Source organism: Polypterus senegalus, chromosome 1 (assembly GCF_016835505.1).
Source record: "Polypterus senegalus isolate Bchr_013 chromosome 1, ASM1683550v1, whole genome shotgun sequence".
NCBI lineage: Eukaryota > Metazoa > Chordata > Cladistia > Polypteriformes > Polypteridae > Polypterus > Polypterus senegalus.
Genome location: NC_053154.1, coordinates 80,335,573 through 80,349,293, shown reverse-complemented (window position 1 = coordinate 80,349,293; position 13,721 = coordinate 80,335,573). Strand labels below are relative to the sequence as shown.

At 37.3% G+C, this 13,721-nt stretch overlaps 1 protein-coding gene across 1 annotated transcript in view; it reads right to left on the bottom strand.

Annotated features, from left to right (window-relative positions):
• LOC120524695 (cingulin) overlaps nt 1-8,118 on the bottom strand; it is a 136,073-nt gene extending 127,955 nt beyond the window's left edge. The window contains 1 exon segment of the mRNA XM_039746520.1: nt 8,004-8,118. The gene's annotated coding sequence lies outside the window, so the exon portion shown is untranslated.
• Nucleotides 8,119-13,721: the final 5,603 nt, after the last annotated feature.

The following is a 13,721-nucleotide window of genomic DNA, read 5'->3' as shown; positions in this document are numbered from 1 at the left end:
CTAGTCCATCCACGAGACAAATCACTGTGCTCCTATACTTGAAAATTAGTGCCACCACTGTAATTCAGTTTTGGACCTCCTAACTGACAGTCTTCAACATGTGTGGATTGGTAGCATCACTTCCTCCACACTAGTCCTCACCTTGTTCAACTATGACTGTATGGCCAGACATAACTCCAACATAATCATTAAACTTTCTGATGACACCATCATGGCAAGCCTGATTAAAAGTAATTAAGAAATTACTTACATCGAGAAGCAAAAGGCTCATCCTTAATGTCAACAAAGCCTAAGAGCTCATCAGACACTTCAGAAACAGGGGACAGACTATACAGTACTGCCGATTACATCAGGTGACATGCTATGGACAGGATAAGGTCATATACAACACTTACTGAATTAGAAAGTAAAACAGTATTATTAAATGCCTTAGCCATTAGCTCAGTGAAGTTCAGAGTTCTGAATTTACCATAGGCTCAGAGTAGAAACCAGCACTCAATCGCAGGCACAGTCACACTTACACAGACATGACCAATTTTGAAATGCATTTGGGAGAAAACCCACGTGAGCAAGGAAGAAAACAAAAAAAAAAAAAATGTTCATGCTCAAAACAGGAGTTGGTCAAGCCAGATATGGAGACGGGATTTTCGGAGCTCTAAGACAGCTGCATCGCTAACCAAAGAACCACAGTGTTGCATATTAAGTCCCAAAATCTCCTCAACAGCATCAGTCACTTTTGATGAACAGCATGCTGCAGCATCTCTTTGGAGAAATTAAATGACTATTTCCTACTCTCATTCTGCAGAGTCAGGCATTACAAAAAGTATATGTTTTGTGTTTCTGAGACACTCATTATAGATGTGGGTGTTTGTTGAAAGAAGTGCACTTCAACTTATCAACTTTTAATGATAAAACACACAAAACTGCAAACACTGAATTTGTTGCTGCCTGTGATGCCATCATTGGAAGTTGTGACAGCTCATGAATGGGTGTGTAAGAGAGGGAAAAACAATGAAGAGTTCAGACTGATATGCAAGCGATTCCTAACATAACGAGATCTAAACACTAAAAAAGACCATGACAGCAAACATCTTTCTGAATTTCAAAAAGAAAAATATTTAAACTGTTTAGGCCTTTTCAAGATGGCAAGAGAAGAACAGGCCCTAAAAACCTAAAGTACAAATTTGATCAATTATATTATTTGCTCATTATTAAAAAATATAGATGGAATGAACAGTGGCTTGATGATGAAATGGCTACCACTCACCTTCAGGAAACTGTGTTGAAATCCTGGCTCAGACACCTACTATGAAGAGATTGTATGTCTGCCTTGGATTTCTCTAGTTACTGTACATCTCATTACCTCCCACATCAGGAAGACTCCTGTATTATGTGCTGTTGCAGGGTACACTCAAACCTACACTCTCATGCACCAATATGGGCAGTCCACTTCTTCTTAAAACACAAATTATATGTTCACATTTTGTCTGGTGCAACAAACTCATATGTATATACACTATTAGTTGAAATTATTCATTTTAAAACTTCCATTATATATAATTCATGCTGCTGAACATATGAAATTATTTAACAACTCACATTCACTGTTAGGCCTCTGGTTGTGGGCTGCTTTGCTATATAAACTGAAAAATTACTTAACACATATCTTGGAATTCACTCAGATTTTTTTTTTGGCTAAATGCCACACATTGCGCTACTAATGCTGTCTTGCAATCTGCTACAGCTAGGAGTTCATTTAAGTGAAGTCAAGCACGAGTAAATCTGACCTCTCGCACTTTTATCGAAGGAATTCCCATTGCATTTTTCCAACATGTACTCTCAAGGCAGCAAGAGAAAATTAAATTAGGAAAAGATTTTTTTGGCCTCCAAACCGTATAATCAATCGGTGTTTAAAGTAGATAAGTTGTCATTTGTATTGTACTCATTAAGCCTACTAAACATCATGTCCTATGTTTTTAAAACATTTTTCACACTAGAATCTCACGATTTCCCAAGTGAAGCATCCCAGGAAATCATTGGAATTTGCTTGTTCATACATAATAGTTCCTGGCAAAGGGGGGCGGCAGATCTAGAAATTAACCTAAAAGAGCCTATGACCACTGATATGCCAGATGTTTGTTTTTGCATAAACTATTCATGAGAGCATAAATGATCAAGAGCTCCTTTTGTTTTATCATTAATTTCTTTTTTTTTGCGCAGTGATTCACAAAAATGGCATAAACAACACAATGGATGGTAAGGAGAAAAATGGCAAAGCCAAGAGTGAAGTACAACAAGGATTTAAAGACATATGATACTTAATTTTTACAGTTTCTCAAGGTAACTTGAAACTAATTTCCCTAAATTGCTACACACGTACTGTTTTCTTACTGCCTTTCAGCCACCTGCGCACATCTTTCTTTTTACTGCTGGTAAACAGTAGCTGTGAAACAGGTGGCAAATGGTCTCATGTGGCTTTAGCAATGCTTAACAATTTCTTATTTGGCTCTATTGAAAGGTAACACTCCCACGGCTAACTTATAACAGCTAAAATAGTGGATGCCCATACAACACCACCCAAGAACTTTGATGACAGTCTTACCAGTGTGAACATCATCACATCTTATATACGAGCATCGCTTTTATTGTGCTTTTCCCAGATATTTTAGAGCTTTGTTCACACATAAGCTGACCTGGTAAATTTCTTTGAATTAAACTAGATCATCGCCTTTGAATTTGTTAGTTAGAATTACTCAGGATAATTGATTTAGGCGTTGTTTACAAAAGCTAGTGACCCTGCAATTTACCAGGAACTTTCAGTATAGCCTGCTTTTGTGCAAGCGATTTAAGACAAATCCACAAAAGAGAAAAAAGAAAAAAATAAATAAATAAATTGACAATATGCCAGACTATTATAAATCCCAACAAGGATCATCACTGTTTTGGTCCTTGAGACAATCTTTGATTGTTAAATAGTCCACATTCAATAAAATGTAATTTGAAGGGTATGTACATGCACAATAGTCAAAATATCCACTATGCCTCAATGTTCTGTGTCTACATACTTCCATTTCTGAATTGAGTTATTTTAGCTCCTTATAGATAAAACTACCCATTACAGACAACACATCCAACAAATGTCACCATTTCTCAAAATAAAACAGACAGAAAAATACTTGCTACAGGAGACTCCAACCATCTGAGAGATACACTGATGATGGTAGGTAGAGAAATAAACAGTTAATTTCAAAAGATGCTATTTTTTAGAGTATTTTTCATGTCAGTTTTGTGTATATTTCTTTAAAACTAGTAACATTTACTAGCCTGATCATACTTCAGTAAAACAAAATATACTGCTATGCAATGTCATTAACAATACTATTTGTGAGACAATGAGTGAGATGCAGTCTACCCATTCTTTGACTCACTTCTTCGAGTTCGGGTGATGGAAATCTAAATCATATCCTGACAGTAACAGATTACAAGGTAGGAACCAACCCTGGATAGGATGCCATCCTTCGTTGGGCACACTGCTGTTTATGAGGCTCAAGGACTGTGTCTCTGATAAAGATGTGAGCAACAAAGGAATGTCACACAGAACAGTCCTGTCTTGTTTTCTATTCACTCTTTAGACCTTAGACATGTAATTTTACTGATGATTCTGTATTTATGGGGTGTATTGATAAGGGGGATGTGGTACAGTACAGACGTCAGGAGCAGAACTTTGTTTCTTGGAGCAAAGAGAATTGTCTGCAACATAACATCAACAAAACCAGGGAACTGGTTAGTATGTTTTGCCATACCAATGAGCCTTTTCAGCCGGTCACTCCCTGTTCAGGGAATGGATGGAGAGGTGGTTCAATGCTACAAGTGCTTGGGGGTACGCAACAATGACAGGCTGGACTGGTCTTGCAACACAAAGGAACTACATAAGAAAGGACAGAGTAGACTCTCTTCTTAGGAGACTGCATACATTTAATGTGGTAGAGACATCCTTTACATATTCTACGACTCTGTGATGGCCAGCATGATTTTCCATGTTGTGGTATGCTGGGCTGGAAGCATCATTTCAAAGGAGGACCACTGAATTAATAATTAATTAAAAAGTCAGGCTCAGTTATGGTACATATTTAGGACCTGCAGGAGGTAGTAGTGGAGGAGAGAATGAAGGCAACAATGACGCCCATTCAATGCTGCACATGCTCTCTATAACAAACTTATATTGAGGACTTTCAGACAACAAATCATTCAGCAAAAGTGTATCAAGAAACACTACTGGGGCTCCTTTATACCTATGACAACATGCCTTTATAATGCATTCCTGTGACCATGACTAATATTTTTTTTTTTGGCCATGTCAGATGTTTTATTTATTTTTTTTCTTTTTGGTCATTCTGGTATATATTTGAGAGGACAGTTGTTGTTGGTCCTAATACAATACAGTAATATGCATTTATTTATTGAGCTTTAGTAAAAAGCCAAAATTTTCCCTCTTTACAATAAAGTGCTAGCCATCTATCAATCATTCAAAGAGATTAATTATATATAATAATAATATTTTTTAAAAATAATAATTATATATAATTTAATTATATATAATAATGTCTATCATTCACATACAGTGACTCACTCACACCAGACCAAAATGTGGAGGAACAGTCAAGCATTCAGAGGAAAATAGACAAAGACATCAGGAGATTGTGCTGACTACATGCAGACAGTGGCCTGGCCAGAATTTGGTCCAGTCTTCTGAAGCTGTGAGGCAACAGCACTAACCATTTTCCCACAATACTGCTTAGACATTAAGACATCTTGGGCATTTCCACCTTTCTCTACCCATGGAAACCTAAGAAATGATCAATTGATCAACTTTCAGATATCTCATATTCCTCCCCGATTTTGATCTTTACCAGTGCGCCTTTGTTTTGTGTTCCTTATCTAATTGGTTGTTTCCTCCCTCTTCACTTGCTTCATGGCTCTTCATTGAAACTAGTCTGTCTCTGTAGCAGCATCCATCAGATATTTTTTTCAGTCTGCACCAAGTGAAGTCTAGCTCTGACAAATTAGGTTTTATTATTTCATATGCTATTCAGATTTTTAAGAAACTCAAGGCACAAGCACATTTTGTGCAAAAATGGTCTTCTATCTTTCATAATAAAGCAGTTAATATTGGTGGGTGTCCAATCCCATATCCATGCTGGTCTGCTTTGGGTATGTACTCACTCAGTGATCGTTACGGCAAGTTAAGGGTTTTTTATTTGATGGCCTTTCCTCTAAATTTTCATCACCTTCCTGCACTTTTTTCTTTTACATACAGCACAGGTCAGTCCTCAAAACATACACCATCTCTCTCTCTCTTTTTTTTTTTTTATTTGTTTCAACAACCAGTTTGCCATTAAAGCCTCTCACAATGATGTATGCGCATCTCCAAGATGCTGGTAAAACACCTCTCACTCTTGCTGTTAAGTTGGATTCAAACCTGAATTCCTCTTCTCTCCTCTTAAACTTCGATTTAGTCTTTAAAGAAATCAAAAATTGGTCCAAAAATTCAAATCACCTGTTTAGTCAGTATAAAATTGTCCACGGGATCTACATAACACCTTTAAAACTATAGTATGTTTAATTGGTTTAGCTACCGACTCCTGACTAAGTAATGAGTAATTTAAAGTGCCTGGTTTCTTATTTCATATGTTTTGGTCCTGCTTCATGATAAATCTTTATAGATCATCATTTGCACCCATTTTGTATGTCTTTATTCCTTGTTCAAGATAGTTTTTTTTTTTTTTGTACTTTTTGATTTTTCATCATACTACTTTTCAGCCTCTAATCAGAAATTGAATTCAGCAAGTTCCTCAGCTGCTAAGATTCTCCTGGCGTTTCCCAGGAAAAAGCAAACCACTGTGTTGTCGATTCCTGGAGGAACTTATTATACAACTTTTTTCTTTTAGAACTTTGGGCAACACATTCATTTCCCTTCTCCATCTGTTATATCATCTTAAAAAAAAGGAGCTGCACTTACTAAAAATTAAAGATTATTTTTTCTAATCTGGATGTTGGGAGTAGAGTCTGGGGTTATGTGTTAGTGTGCCCAATTAAAGGTTGGATACCACCTCATACCCAATGCTGCTTGGAAGACACCAGCTCCCTGCAACCTTGAAAAGGATAAGCGGTTGGACAACAGAAGGCTTTTTTTAACCAAGCATAAAAAAAAGAAAGGAAGAGGAGTAGGATCATGCCTCAAAAAATCTATCATCACATATATAGACATCTAACACACTACTACTACTTCGTTGAAAGCTTTACTATGACTACACTGCCAATAAACTAATAATTTAAAATCTCCACAGTAAGGTAGCCCCAGTACAGCGTATCAATGTGCCTTGCTAAAAAAAAAAAAAAATGTCGGTAATATTTTATTGCCCTTCTGATCCGGTGTGCACGTCTCCTAGGAAACTGGATTTCACAAGAGAGCGTAATTTTGTCTAGCACATTTTAATATGTCAATCGCGTTTACCGAAACTGATATTGCAATTTGCTTGAACGCGGCTTTGACTGTCAACTTCAGAGTGGCGTTTGTAATAAAAAAACCCAGTTCGATTCTTACCAGAGGCTCGACAAATCAGCAAAATCCACACTGTAAGGCAAGGTTCAACAAAAGCGATTGGTTCTTATGTTTTGCCCATTTATCTACCCCAGATAACCACCCCACCACAGTATGATATATTAAAACGAAACATAGCGCCGTTTGTCACTTCAGAAAATAACACACGCATCGCCTTCTCCAAATTTGCATTAAAATAATCCCGACTGTACCGCGCTTCAGGACTTTGGGACTAGTCACCACCTTATCTATTTCTACACAATATAAACAGAATATGGGTAAACCCAAAACGGGGGGGATGGGAGGCTGTTTTCCGATCGTGTTACCTGTCCATTGATATCAGGTGGCACCTGTAGTCTTGAGGGAGGGCGGCAGAGGGGTCTTCCGCGGGCATTAGTGCTTACATAGGCAGGTAAGCAAAAATTACACACGTTACATGCATTAAACAAAAAAAAACATGCGAGGAACAGAAAAGGCTTACAAACAGAACGAAATCCAAACATGGAGGTAAAGGGAGGGATTCGAAATACACACGACATGTTAATACAGTATAAAGCGAACAAGGCGATCACCAGGAAGTCATTGCGCCTTGAGAAGCCTTTACAACGATTATTAAAGTGACCTATGACAGCAATACAGCCTGTATTTAATACATATTGAATGGACAGTCTAAGATATAGCTTTTAAAGCGGATTTAGTATTTCATATATATTAAACTGAAAAACTCTGAATTAACTTGCAACGTACTGCGTCAAAATAGTAAGCTCTGGTGTCAACCAACAACTTAATGACTTTCCAGTGCGACAAATCTTAGGTTACGCGAATGGGTTTTCGAGCATTTTACAAAAGTTTTAAATGTTTTGTCCACCTAACCATTCAAATTTGAAGTTTACCATACGATAAACGTCCAAGCATTATACACCTTTAACTAAAACGAAAGCGAGAACCCCCAACACACGTGTAATCTGATTATTGTGATATTTTAACAACATCAAAAACGTACATTTTATGAAGATTCCCTATTTTACACTGGCTTCTCTCTTGCACCCACTGGAATTCAAAAACTAAAAAGAGAACCCGACAGATCGGAATGTAGAAAAGTGTGGTTTACTTTTCTCAATGATCCCATACAAGTCACACATGAACCCGTAAAAGTGAAAACACAGCTTCAGTTATGTATTTAAAAAGAAACAACGCAGTAAGCGCACCACGATCAGTCCAACTACCGGCTGTGCACCTGACCGAAACTACCACATGCCCTCATCCACTCCCTCATAAACATCGATACCAAGGTGAGCTAGTCTAGCAGTCCTCGCGGCAACACATCAAAGAAAAATGCTTTTCACCCCCACTCTTCAGACCCTCATCCAAACTTTTTTTACCTCTAATTGAGGTTGCGTACCTGAGCACCTGCTGAAATGTGGGCTGCTGTTCCTTCTGTCGTGGTTCTTCGTATACTTAACACCTTTAACCCAACAGCTGTCTCTGCTTCCTTCGCTCTGCTCCCGTAACGTGAAAATCTCTCTCCTAAGTGTGATACAATCCCATTCCGCCCCCTCCAATACGATTGGCTTCGCTCTTCCAAACTGGGCGGTTCCCCGCGCACTTACCCAGCCACAGGCGTCGAGGCTACTTTTGAGACGTCATTTTATGCTTTATCTGAATGGTCGAATGTCCTGCCAGTCAAAATGATGGTCCTTGCGCTTCTCCGCTGTTTTCCAGGGATACTAAACGCTTTTAAGGTGGAAAGAATGAGCTGCTACACATAGGCGTAAACACATCATCACAAAATGATTTCTTTGTTCTCTTAAAGGAAGTGTGCAAACATTAACCACTTTGTAAGCTTACTGTCAGCTATTTTTTCTGTTCGTACAAGCACTTACAGAGTCGGTGATTCTTTTAAATCAGTATTTATGAACGTTTATGTGTCTGCAGAGAGCAGCTGTGCCGTTTGCTGTTGCTTGTTACTTATTCGTAGTTCGGTTACTTGTTTTTCAAAAATTGTTGTTTATTTATTAGACGCATGTTTTATTCTTCTCAAAACGTGTGTTATGCTTATAAACTTGAAAATGTATTACAATCAGAGTTGGTTTTGTGCAAATAAATTTGTGTATTCTAGTTTTGGTCATTTGTAGTGTATTACCTATTTTTATTTATTTGCAAACCTTGATGGTCACCATGAACCTGAGCACATCACAGCAGCAAGATCTCAAGGTGGAAACAGCTATGGATGGGTTGCAAATTAAAGGGGCCACACTCGTTCATTGACATGTGGTTATCTTAAAGTCACCACTTCACGTGACTGTAAAATCTCTTGCTATAGTTAGGGGAGGCATGCAGAATTTCTTCATGACCAGAAAAATGACAACCCACAAGTTAAAGGCACCCAATCTTCATTTTAAGATCAGAATCCAAATACAGCAATAGAGCAGTGCTGCCTTCTGCAACATCATTCCACTGTTTCTAAACATTTATTTTATGTAATGCCTTATATAGTGAACATCAGCCTGTAGCAAATTACTTTATCACCTTAGAAACTAAACCCTACTAATACCTTACCTTAACCTTAATTGCAGGGAGGCAATCCTGGTAGGTCTGGACAACATTGCCAGTTCATGGAAGGGTACACACACTCATAAAAGTTTAATCTAGATTGTCCAATCAAACTTTGTAAAACAGTTTTTGCAGGTGTAAATAATCTTATATCCTTAAGTGATGGACCTAATTCAGCATGTTTGTTAGTAGCCTTTCAGCAAATGGTGCTAGTATTCTCTCCAGCCCCAGCCTCATCCAACCCCTCCCAAACAAAATTACTTAACCAGACTCAGAAAATGGAAGGACTACTGACATCTTAAAACACTACTGACATGTTCAGCTAAGAGGCATTTTTAGGATTTGATAGTATCAGGGCCTTGGTCTCCTTTATGGGTGTTCAGCACATCAATATATGTATATAAAACTGAAAAAGGGGGTCCCTTTTGTTTCCCTTGGGGTTTCAACTGTGTTGAATTACATACATAACAACGAGGAGTGGCAGGGAGGGTTTTTCCATTGAGATTTTTAGCATGTAAGGGGGGAATGGTGTGTTATCAAGCACATTGTTATGCATATATAACATCAACTATCCATCCATCCATTTTTCAACCCGCTGAATCTGAGCACAGGGACAAGGGGGTCTGCTGGAGCCAATCCCAACCAACACAGGGCACAAGGCAGGAACCAATCCCGGGCAGGGTGCCAACCCACCGCAGTAACATCAACTACACTGAATAAATACATAAAGTAAAATAAAAAAAGGATGAAAAGATCAGGGCTAGACACAATGGACCATAATCTTAAACCTCTGAAGTCCCCCTTCCAATGCCACTGTTTCATATATCAAAGTTTATTAATGACTTACAGAAGATTTTAATAGATTGCACTTTAAACTGATATTCTGTGAAACTTGTTCAAGATCTCAAGGTACCCGAGTGCTGGGGATTAAATGTGACATTTGTATTAAGTTCCCCTAGGTTTGAATCTTTAGTTTATGAGGTACTGTATCTTAAAATAAATTTCAAATTATCTCAACAGTAAATGAAACATACAGATATAACACAATCAGAATCTTTTTTGGCGGATGGAGTCCCAGGGAGATAAACAGAGCCATGCTGAGAGTGCCATCTTGAATTGTGGTCTCTGTGTTCCTCCATGATACCGGTGGATTAGCCTGCTAAGATAAAGTGGCATTCTTCACTAAGTAGTCAACTGATAGAGTGTTTAGGGAGCTGATTACTTCGTCATTGTAAATATCTGCAGCACATAATGTAGAAAGAGATAAGAAATTAACATTAGTTAATGCTTTATTTTTAAAACATATTAACACCAGAAACAGAGGTCTACTTTAAGTGTTAGTTGATATCTTGTAGGCTAACCTAACTAAGAATGAAGCATTTATTGTGCATTTTTTTGTAGTGGGGCAGTATAAGTATGGAAAATAATATGTTAATAATTGTTTATCTGAATTGGAATAACATTTAGCCTGTTGGATCCTGTAGCAAGTGTCATCTCTATCTGCATGTGACCCGTCGTGGATGAAGCAAGTAAATAATGGTGTGTCCCTTATTAGCAAAATGTTAATTAATACTTAGATTTAATAAAACTGTAATACCGTCTGTCTGTCTTTAGAGGTTTTTGACTTCATTTGATGTTATTTATCCCTTTTGCACTCTAAGAACCTCAGATTGCATCTTATATATTTGTTCCCCAATCATGTGAAAATAGTTTAATCAGTATGCATGAAATTATGCATATAGGTTGCTGTTGGTCTAACTTAAAATAAAGGCATTTCAGAAATTTCATTGGGGAGGGGTGATGTAAAATAGTACAAAACCAAAACAGTGTTATCATGACAAAGTGATTCCATCGATGGTAATGAATCTGGGATATTGTTAGTTACAGGGAAGGCTACATTCAGGGTCAACGATTCAGTACAAACAGTGAGGATGTTATGGGGGACTAACATAAACATTGCATATCACTCAAAACAACTCTGCCTACATTCACAAAAGTTTGTATTAACATTTTTGTCCAAGCAACTTAAAATATGGGCTTCATAGAATTTTAAGATTTCATTAGGGAGTCAGTAGTACTAGGGTGTTGTACCGTGTTAGCCATTATGAATGTAGAGAAAAGCCAAGCAAAATGACACCTTTTATTGGCTAACTAAAAAGATTATAATATGCAAGCTTTCGAGGCAACTCAGGCCCCTTCTTCAGGCTTTTCTCTACATTAGGGAGTCATAATGGGAGGCCAACACCTCAAAAAAGCACACTTTATTCCAAAACAGCTAAGTGGATGTTTATAAAATTCTGAATTTATATTTCAATGATCCTAACTTAATATACAGAGTTTGTGGATTTTCAGAAGTTTCATCATTAGTACTGGTTCAATAGCGGGAACATCACAAAAAACAGTAGTTTTGCCCAGCTTGCATGCTCTACCATTGATTCAATTATTAAGTAAGCCATCCAGTTTTTAACGTTGGCTTAAGCATCTGTTTTTGGAACCAAAGCAATCCAGAAAATACAATGAAGTAGGTTGTTGGTTCTAACCCAGCAAGGAGTTACCATTACTATGGAATCTAATCATACATAAAAAGAACAAATTCTCAACCTGTTAAAGCAGAAAAATTAATAGTTATTAGAGGGATAATGTAAATGACAGATGAGACAAATCAGGAATTAATTATATAAGTGTTAACATTAAAAATCATAGAAAGATTTCTTACCTAAATTCATTATAGAGATATACCCAGGCAATGCTGGGTACTTTTGACAGTAGTTACTACAATGAGTTAGTAGGTAACGTGATAGTTCAATGGTTAGTTCTGCTTCCTCACAGATCTAATAGCCTTGCTTCATATCCCATGCCTTTGGGTTGTCTGTGAAGACTTTGCATACTCTCTCTGTTTGCATAGATTGTCCTATGGGGTTTTACTTTGGCATGCCCAAAGATATGTTAGTTAGGTCAAAGTGACCTGAGAGTATGTGTTTGTGTGTATGTGTGTGCATGTGTGTGTGCATGTGTGCTCTACTTTGTATCCAATATTAACAATTATTACTTGAACCTAATTTTCAGTTTCATAATTCATTATAATGCATGCTCTTCCCATTTCTATATGAGTTATTTTGCTAAATATTCAGTTTTCATCCAAAACATATGCTGTTTAGACTGATGGGCACTCTATGCCAGCCAAGTAATACTTAATGTAGGTGTATCTGAGAGTGTGCCTACAATGGACTGACTCTTGTCCAGTCACGAGATGGCTTTCATTACCTCATTTATGTCATTTATTTAGTTATTTATTTTACAGTCAACCTAAGTTAGTACAATTTGTTCATTAGTCTTATCTCAGGAGGTCACAATAACACACTCCTGGATGGTTTAGGTACACCATGGTTTGAGTTAGTAAGAGGCATAAGAGGCATGTGCAAACATCTCCCAGATAATAACCTGGCAGGAATAAAACACAGGTGAATGGAGCTATGGGGTAACACCATTTATTATTATTATTATTATTATTATTATTATTATTATTATTATTATTATTATTATTATCATCATCTTTGGCTTCTCAAGACCCTGCCCTGGATAAGCAGATTTAGAAGATGGATGATTATTATAATTTTTTTATCATGGCAGTGTTAGTGTCCCAACCAGGGACCTAAGGTTTAATAGAGCACTTTGCAGAGTATATGAGTGATTCCCATCAGTCCGATTTTCTGCATTTCTTGGCAACTATGTGTTACCCTGGCAGCTCCTGCAGATGTCTGGTCTTGGTGTCTCAAATCCTGCTGATCTCATACTCCACATCTTTATATTTGCTTCACTTTTTCAGCTTCTTTGAGCTAATGTTATTGTTATCTTGGACTGCTACATTGATCGGTGGGTATTTCTTCTTTTTGTGATGGACCACCATAACAAGATCATTTGGAGAAATGGTATAATTGTTTTGCATTGCCATATTCCAAATGATGATAGTGTCTCCAATGTTGATGCCAGGTGTGCTGCTACCTTTTTTTATGCATTATTATTAGCCATGTTCTGCCTTTGGGCACACCATTAGCCATATCTCCAGTCTGCTGTTGACTAGCTGGATGGCAGCATTCAGGCTGTTAATGAATATCAGTGTTTACTCAGGTTTCTCTCCACCATTACCACCCCTTTTTTGAGTTAGACTTGAGGCTTTACTTCTGTTCTTTATATGTGTCACACACTGAATGCTTTTTTCTGGTCTTCTACTTATCTTAATTTTGGCTTTGTACTCTCTGACCTTGTTTAACTTGAACTGTTTTTCACCTAGCCTGTTCTACAACAATTTTTACTTGTTAACTGTAGTTTTTGTTATAAATATAATTTGCATTTTACCCACAGAAGTGAGTTGATGTTCCATGGGTAGGGCAAAGTGGATTACATGAGATCAATATTTCAAAAGAATGTTAGCTGCTTATAATATATATTTATTTGTGGTCACCACACTGAGTGTAATGAGATATTAAACGATAATCAAGGAATCCAAATAAGCAGGAATGGATTTTGCAAATGATATGCACTTTATGCTCATTCACTAGTTTTATGA